The 9,598-nt window shown below is 46.2% G+C and overlaps 1 protein-coding gene across 1 annotated transcript in view; it reads right to left on the minus strand.

Moving 5' to 3' along the window:
• Window positions 1-9,226, minus strand: part of LOC132386964 (NACHT, LRR and PYD domains-containing protein 3-like) — a 50,849-nt gene extending 41,623 nt beyond the window's left edge. Inside the window, exon 1 of the mRNA XM_059959323.1 lies at window positions 9,106-9,226. The gene's annotated coding sequence lies outside the window, so the exon portion shown is untranslated. The remainder of the gene's footprint in view (window positions 1-9,105) is intronic.
• Window positions 9,227-9,598: the final 372 nt, after the last annotated feature.

Consider the following 9,598-nt stretch of genomic DNA (forward strand, 5'->3'; position numbering starts at 1 on the left):
CACAGGCCCAGGGCCATCATTGCTCCACACGCATAAAGATTATGATTCCTCAGCTTATTTTGTGTACCCTGTTAGCAACAACTGTACTGAATACATCTCCATTAAAAACAGGACATTTGGTACAAGAATAATGTACTGTGAAAAATCTGTTTTCTTTACTCTTCTATTAACTTTCACAAAACGAGCGCAGGTGCACTGGTCCATTCACAGAGGATTTACAATGTTCCAGGGTGAATGTAATAAAGAGAAACTGGAATCACTGGAAACGCTCAGCAGGTAAGGAATTGCTGTGGGGAGAGGAAAAAAGTTAGCGATTCAGTGTCCTAACCTTTCGTCAGGATGGATTCATTCAGTTTTTAGTGGAAAATCTTGGGGTGCTCTCCATGGAGCGGTAGGGTCTGAGTGAAGATCTATAGAGGTTTATAAGATTATGAAAAACATTGACAGACAGGCAGCATCTTTTCGCTTGTTAGAAATGTCTAATACCAGAGGCCATGCAATGAAGGTGTGAGGGAGTAAATGCAATGGAAATGTGGGGGTAAGTTGTTTTACTCAGAGAGGTGTGGATGCCCGGAATGCGCTGTCTGTTATGGTGGGGGAAGCAAATACATTGGAGACTTTTAAGAGACGTTTAGATAGATGTGTGTGAGGAAGAATGAGAGGATATAGACATTGTGTATGTACAAGTTTTTTGGGGTGGGTGTTGATTTACTTTTCAGCTGGTTTGCCACACCATTGTGGCCGAAGGGCCTGTTCCTGTGATGTACTGTTCCAAGCTCTGTTCCATCTTCAGTGTCTTGAGTTTCTCTTTGACTCCCACTGGCAGATAGACAGGTGACAGTGAAGAGGAATTTCCAAATGAGAATTGATTTCTGAAACCCCGGTCTATTTCTACTGGTGCAAACACTAAACAGCGTATTTATTCAGAGCCTTTCCCTGTGACGGATAGAATGGGAACTCATTCTCTGCTTTGCTTCCAAAGGAAATTCAGAACCAAACATCTGAGCACAGAGCAGAAATACTCGCTCAACATCTCATAAACCCGGACAACTTGATCCCCGGTTCATTTTATCGGGGTCAAAACAAGTATGGTATCCCAGGATCCAACCTCAGAGGGTCACAGCCCACTCCGAGATCCTCGCACATCTTTTCCACATCTCACACTGAAAGATTCACGGTACCAATATCCAACCCCCGGAGACGTCTGCTTCATTGCGGGGGAGGAACATCCAGCCGCATCTGTAAAAGAAGCGACGTAGACCGAAGCCCAAACACTGACAGTCCCATATTTCTGGAGCCTCCATCCCAAGATTGTATCTCAAGCACCAGCTTCCCCAGGGCTCTTTGCTGACGGTAATATGCAACAGTGTCTGAAGTAATCCCAGTTCAAAACCTTACACTTCCACACCAACCCGTGACAGAAATGGAGCCTGATGATCCTTTGTCTGGACGGGGATCAGCCGGGAAACATGGACACTGGGTCATGAAGAGCGTGCTGATACATTTCAACTTGTCTCCACAGTTACATTGAGCACATTTGTTCGTTATTTTACTGGTGAGAGTGATCAAGCCCAGGTCAATTAGCAGCCACTTTCCCCGTCGTGTAACCGGAACAAAATGTTTTAAATATAAAATTGAAAATATAACACTGGAAACTCAGTACAGAGTCTTTTTGTTCTTTTGATGCACAAAACACTGACTGACTGCAAAATGTTTGACACACTGAACAGGATCGCATAAATGCAATCCCTAAAATCATTGGTTGTTTCTTCATTCCAGGACAGACATCATCCGTCCCGCACAGTGAATGATCAAAGCATCCTCGTATCAACACTGGCTGCTGAGGCCCCTGTCTCTCCGCTGAGAGTCAGCAAACAGAGAGAGATAAACATGTTCAACTCTCCCTGCAGCTCTGGTGAGCTGTTGCCCTGGCGACGAAGGAAGTGGCTTGCAAAATAACTGAAAAGGAAATAATGCTCAACGTGACATGTTCTGAATTTTATTATGGCAAAGATGAAATGAACATTCAGCCATTTTGTAACGGTGCAACTAAAATTCCAGTGGTTGTATTTACCCTGTCGAGGTGCATTCAGCCAATCTCACGGTGGTTCCAGCTCTGCAGACGCTGGTCCAAAATAAAAACACATTGTTGGATACAACCCGTCTGCAACAAATGTCGATTATGTGTAGAAGTTTCAATGTAGATTCATAGAGCTTTCAGAGCACAGACACAGGACACTTAGCCCGTCCATTCTGTGCTATGTTCGGTCCGGTACCATCAGACTGCACCCAGAGCATACCCTCTAGACCACCCTCACCCATGTACCTACACAGACATCTCTTACATACTACAAATGAGCCTTGATCTCTAATACGACTGGGAACTCTTTCAGCATTCGCACCGCACTCGGAGTGAAGCAGTTACCCCTCAGATTCCATTAAGTATTTCACTTTTTAAGGATGCTTTTTAAAGGATGCTCACAGCTCATCTCCTCTCCCACCACTGGGAAGGTCAGAACACAACTTGGTGCATCTCAAACTCTGCTACGTGCCTCTGGTGAAGAGTAAACCTGCAACCTCGAGGTCAGTGAGGAAATGGTCGGGGGAGGCTTATGAGGCACTCCAGGGTTGTTTTGAGGTGACAGACTGGCAGGCACTCTGTGAGCCACATGGAGAGGACATTGATGGGCTCACAGAATGCATCACTGGTCACATCAACTTTTGTGTGGACTGCAATGTTCCGGCAAGAACTGTCCTTTGTTATTCAAATAAAAAGCCATGGGTAACAAAGGACATTAAGGACATCCTAAACGCTAAAAAGAGGGCGTTTCGAGATGGAAATAGGGAGGAGCTGAGGGCAATACAGAGGGACCTGAAAGCCAAGATCAGGGAGGCTAAAGACAGGTATAGGAGGAAGCTTGAATGGAAACTCCAGTGGAACAACATGAGAGAGGTCTGGAGTGGGATGACGACCATCACTGGGTTCCAGCAAACCAGCAACAGAAGAGCAGAAGGCAGTGTGGACAGGGCCAACGAACTTAAACTGTTCTTCAACAGATTTGACACTGTGGCCCCTGCTCATCCCCCTCACGATTCTTCCGTTGTCGGCTCCCAACCAACACATACTCCACTGTCCGCTCCTAACCTTCCTCACAGCCCCCACCCTGTTCTCGTGACTACACACCTCCTACATCTGAAACCACCACGGTGGGCTCACAGCTGAACAGATGCGAATACAGTTGAAACGTCTCCACCCAAGCAAGGCTGTAGGCTGCTCAAAGTCTGTGCTCACCATCTATGTAGAGTACTTCACCATGTATTCAACCTGAGCTTGAGTCTCCAGAGGGTTGTTGTGGTGTGAAAGAAGTCCTGCCTCGTCCCTGTACCGAAGACGCCGCGCCCCAGTGGCACTAATGACTACAGACCGGTGGCATTGACCTCCCACATCATGAAGACCTGGAGAGACTTGTTCTAGAGCAGCTCCGGCTTATGGTTGGGGCCACACTTAGACACCCTCCAGTTCGCCTATCAGCCCCGACTTGGAGTTGAGGATGCCATTGTCTACCGCTGAACCGTCTTCCTGTCTACGCCACACCTGGACACGCCGGCGAGCACTGTGAGGGTCATGTTTTTTTTTTTACTTCTCCAGTGCGTTCAACCTCCATCCGCCATGCTATTCTGGATGAGAAGCTGAGTGATGCAGGTGGATTCTTCCCTGGTGTCATGGATTACTGATTACCTTACTGGCAGACCGTGCGCTTGCAATACTGTGTGTCAGCACAGAGTGGTCAGCAGCACTGGGGCTCCACAGGGGACTGTCCTGTCTCCCTTTCTTCACCATCTATACCACGGACTTCAACTTTTCCACAGAGTCTTGCCATCTTCAGAAGTTTTCTGATGACTCTGCCTTAGGTGGATGCATCAGCAAAGGAGATGAGGCTGAGCAGACTCACCTACAGCTTAATGTGAAAAAGACTAAGGAGCTGGTGGTGGACCTGAGGAGCGTCAAGGCACCGGGGACCCCTGTTCCCATCCAAAGGATCAGTGTGGACATGGTGGAGGATTACAAATAACTGGGGATACGAATTTGAAAATAAATTGGACTGGTCAAAGAACACTGAGGCTGTCTACAAGAAGGGTCAGCTCTGTCTCTATTTCCTGAGGTCCTTTAACATCTGCCGGACGATGTTGAGGATGTTCTACGAGTCTGTGGTGGCCAGTGCTATCATGTTTGCTGTTGTGTGCTGGAAGAGGCAGGTTGAGTGTGGCAGACACCAACAGAATTAACAAACTTATTCGTAAGGCCAGTGATGTTGTGGGGGTGGAACTGGACTCTCTGACAGTGGTGTCTGAAAAGAGGATGCTCTTCAAGTTGCATACCATCTTGGACAATGACTCCCATCCACTACAAAATGTACATGTTCGGCACAGGAGTACATTCAGCCAGAGACTCATTCCACCGAGATGCAACACTGAGCGTCATAGGAAGTCATTCCTGCCCGTGGCCATCAAACTTTAGAACTCCTCCCTCGGAGTGTCAGACACCCTGAGCCAATAGGCTGATGCTGGACTTATTTCCACCTGGCATGGTTAACTTGTTATTATATAATTATTTATGATTTTATATTGCTATATTTCTACACTATTCTTGTTTGGTGCGGCTCTAACGAAACCCAATTTCCCTCGGGATCAATAAAGTATGTCTGTCTGTCTTTTTGCACCTAAGTTCACCCTCAGATGGGCAAGCGCTTAACTGCATTCACACTATTTATACTACAACACATTTGTAAAAATCCAGCAGGGTTTTCCAACATGGAAACTCTTTCAGACACTATCTAACTCTCTGCTTCTACCTTAACGGATCTGTATTCCCATGTCAAATTGTTTTGTCCCACTTTGCAGACCCCCTACTAGTCAATGAGTAAGTCCTCGTTTGCCCTGCCAAAATGCAACACCCCACACTTATCTGTATTAACTTCCATCTGATAGTTTACAATCCAATTTCCCAGTTCCACACAACTCCGTTTCCCAAGAGACTTGAATCTTTCCAAGGCAGTGTGCTAAGAAGCTACAAATGAAACAAAAGCTCAACAGATAACCTGTCGAAAGATATGTTTTTTCCGGTCTAACACCCTGTGTCGGATGGCTTTGAACAATTTCTAATTTGATTTCAAGTTCCCAGCATCTTGAGTGTTTCTTTAATTTCAGCTGTTCACAGGCAGACGACAGGGAGAAGGAATTTCCAAACACGGTGAGGATACTGAACCCGACGTGATCATCAAGGATGCAAACACTGAACAGCTCATTTCCAGGTACTCACTGCCTCTATGTATTGAGATTACCTCTCAGATCCCTTCGATCGGACTTCCAACCCTGGGAAACGAAGCCTAGTGTATGTAGCTGGGAATCAAGAGCTTCACAGACTACATGAGGGAAAAGGTAGACTTGACTGTACCAGTAATGCTTCCCTCCCTGGCGCTCTAAACACTGCTTCGAAGCACAATACAAGCCAGTCACGAAAACTACCCCCCCGCCACCCCGAGAGCTGAGCGTCAAAGTCTGTAACAGAAGACGTAATAAGGCTTCTGCAAGGGTGCTGGGCCTGAAAACATCCCGGCTGAGCTCGCATACAGTGTGCACATCAGCGCATTGATCTCTTCACGGCCATCGCCAACACTTCACTCTTCCAGGCTGCCGTTATCACCTTGCTTCAAATCAGCCACCATCATCCCTGTACCAACGAATTCTACACATTCAGAACAAAACGGCCTGACGCCAGTCAGTGTGGCGTGCATTGAACGGCTGACAACGACACATATCAAAAACTCCAATCCTTACTCACTGGGCACTCACCAATAAACCTACGTACCGAATCACTCCAAGACAGATCCCATAGCATCTGTTATACCCCTTGGCCTGACACACGCTGAAAACAGCGACACTTGTGTCAGAATGCTGTTTCTGAATTTCAGTTCGGCATGTAACACTATTATCCCACTGACATTGGTGAACCAATTCCTTCTCAGCCATCTAATTACACCACTGCTCAACTGGATGTTGGGCTTCCTAGCTAACAGACCACAGACAGTCAGGTTGCACAACCGTTGTTCCTTCCCATTATCCAGAACTTAGCTGTGTGCTGAGCCCATTGTTGTACACTCCACTCACACATGTCTGCATGGCCCAAACACGCAACAACCACACTGGAATTAAAATCGCCGATGACACAGTGTGGTGGGGCCCATCAGGAACAATAATGATATGTCATACAGAGAAAACAGCTTAAGACCTGAGCCAGTCAAATAACCTCTTTCCCAATGTCAACAATCCAAAGGGGATGGTTATCGATTTCTTTCTCCCCGCTTGATTTCATAAACCTACAACGTCACCCAATTTTTTAAGTGCTCCGTGACAACCTCTCCTATAACTCGGCCCTCTAGCACAGGCAGCATCCTCATCAATATCTTCTTCACCCTCTGCAGCTTGATAATAGTTTCCTGCAATATGGTGACCACAACTGTACAGAATACTCGGTGTAGCCTCATAGGCTATTTATGTAACTACAATAAGATGTCTGCAAACCAACACTCAATGCCTGACTGAATAAGGCCAGCATGGATAAAGCTTCTTTTCCACCCTCTATAGTTGCAAGTCTGCTTTCAGCAAACGTTACCCTAGCAATCCCAGCTCGCTCTTTTTCACACAACACTTGATGCCCCGCCATTCAGCATACCAGGCCCACTACGATTTCACTGTCCAAAACGCACCATCTTTCACTTGTCCAAGTTGAAAACCATTTGCTGTATATCAGTCTATCTCCTTCACTGACCAACATCTCTTTGAAATACATTATACATTTTGCAATATCAACAAGAACCCCTAAAGACTCCCTAGTATCACAACTGCTAGCCGTGCTATGTATATTCATAAACAAATCAAAGTCATGAATAACATATTTCAATACCAACACGCACATCACAGTCGTCACAAGCGTCGAATCGCTAAATCCAACTTCAGCTATCATCCTTTGTTTGCTGACATCGAGTCGGGTCAAAACTGTTATCTCTTTCAAAAAACATCAACATAATTGGCAAACTAGGTTCCACTGGGAGGTGTAATCGGTGATTTCCCCACAACTACGAGTCCAAACGCTCCGACCATCTTTATCGCTGCAAACTGACGAAATTAAAACACAGCTGAAACAACCTGGAGAAGAGCTTGCATACTGCCTGTGATATAATCTCAGAGACTCCATCCCAGTATTGTAGCTCCCCTGCGACACTTTGCTGCCGGCGACTTGCCGTGGGTTTCCTGCCACTTCCGATTCACCTATTAAGGTGGAACTGGAACAAACAAATATTATAACCTACATAAAGACTGCCCACTGACTCTTTGGCACCAACGATTTGCCGTGGTGTTCCTGGCATTTCCGATTCACAAACTAAGGAGAACTGAACCTAATGATCGTCTATACATCTAACTTCAAAATTCCTGCAAAAGAACATTGTCTTCTCTCTCTCTCTCTCTCTCCTCTCTCTCTCTCTCTCTCTCTCTCTCCTCTCATCTCTCTCTCTCTCTCTCTCTCTATCTCTCTCTCCTCTCGTACCTCTCTGCTCTCTCTCTCTCTCTCTCTCTCTCTCTCTCTCTCTCCTCCTCCTCTCTCTCTCTCCTGTCTCCCTCTCCTCTCTCTCCTCCTCGTCTCCTTCTCTCTCTCTCCTCTCTCTCTCTCTCTCTCTCTCTCTCTATTCTCTCTCTCCTCTCTCATCTCTCTTCTCTCTCTCTTCCTCTCCTCTCCTCTCCTCTCTCCTCTCTCTCTCTCTCTCTCTCTCTCTCTCTCTCTCTCTCTCTCTCTCTCTCTCTCTCTTACAGCACAGATATTATCTGACTGCAAAATGTAAATGTTGGGAGCGCCCAATACTGTACAACAGATCTGTGTAATGCCAGCCCCACCCCTCCTAATTTGTTAGTTCTCAGTCCATTCCTACTCGTGTGTAATACATTCCATACAGTCAGTGCTCACAGCATCCTTTCCTCCCACTATCTCTCTGTTGCAGTTGCTCCCGAGGCCACTGTCTCTACGCAAAGAAGCGGTGACCACAGAGCGATAAATATGCGCAACATTTCTTGCAGCTGCCAAGGGCTGTTACCCTGGAAACGGAGGAAGTGGCTCACCGAAAATAACCGAAAGGAAATAACAAACTCAACATAATATGCTCCGATTTCATTGTGACAAAACTTAGCACAGCAGCCATTTTGTAACGCTGAAACTAAAATTTAAACAGCTGAATGGCTGCCTTTACCCTGCGTCGTGCTGTATTCAATTAAACATCAATTAACCGAACAAAGAAGCACAGTTCCTGGAAAACATTGTAAAGTAAAAGTGCAGTACAATACTTGAGATGAGACAAAGGTTAGAAAAAAGATTGTTGACTATATATCATTGACGTGGTGAGGTACAGGCTGGAAGGCAGCTGAACAAGAAATTGTAGTGTATTGATCTGTGTCGATGGTATGGAAGACAGGATTTTCACTGTCCGTTGGTACATGACAATAATAAACCATTCCTCATTTAAATTGTGTGGAAATATTAGACAGTCTGAGTTTCAGCTCCGGAACTTCGGGAGGGCGATTTCACGGAAGTGTACAAATTTTTGAGGAAAAGGCTTAATTCTCGCATTAATAGGGTTATGTACCCGGCAACATTCGCTGCGCTTCGGCGGTCGTAACAGTGAAATGGAGTCAAGAAAAAGAAAACTGCCCACACAGGAAGAGCGGACGTCACAAATCTGGATCTCATTACCTTGTCTGAACTGCCGAAAGATAAAACTACTCATACAGATGAGCAGTGTCCCGCAAACGCGATTACTCCGTTTTAACCTCCGGCTGCAAGAACACAACCGCCCGAATTTCCCCAAGTGCAACAACGGATGAGTGCAGTCCCGGCATCACCACATTACCCGTTCCTCGGGCTAAAGCAGCACGTGCTGAGCGGCGGCTCATCTCAGGCGGTTGGCTGTGAAGGTCCTACAACCCCGACCGACCCGCCAGTTCGGGTGAATTAACGGGACTCAAACATGCCCGCTCGGAAGGGCCTCAAATACTCACCGATAGGAACTTGATGTATTTGCCTCGCAGACAGCGATCCTTCCCTCATCTCCCCGCGACGATCCGCTTCAACACAGAACGGAAAGAAAACCAAGACTGAGCATGCGCAATTTGAGCCCCCCACCCCCACGCGACTTCACAGCCGGGGCGGGGCTTTTGGAGGCGGAGCAAAGAGCATAGAGCATAGACCATGGAGCACAGAGTTGTTCCAAATAATAATAATAATAATAATAACAATAATAGTTCTACTCCCTATTTTGTTTTGGTGGAAATATTAGAGAATCTTGCTTGCAGATTTGAATCTTCTGGAAGGAGGCTTAACTGAAGTGTACATATTTTCGAGACACACTGATCAATGGAAAGGCTTAATTCTCCCATCAATACGGTCACACATCAGGAAACATTAAATGCACCGCAGCTCGTAGCAGTGAAATGAGTCAAGGAAAAAAAAAACACCCACAACGAGAGGGCGGGACAGATCTGGATCTTATTG

The sequence above is a fragment of the Hypanus sabinus genome, unplaced genomic scaffold (assembly GCF_030144855.1).
Source record: "Hypanus sabinus isolate sHypSab1 unplaced genomic scaffold, sHypSab1.hap1 scaffold_1435, whole genome shotgun sequence".
Taxonomy (NCBI): Eukaryota; Metazoa; Chordata; class Chondrichthyes; order Myliobatiformes; family Dasyatidae; genus Hypanus; species Hypanus sabinus.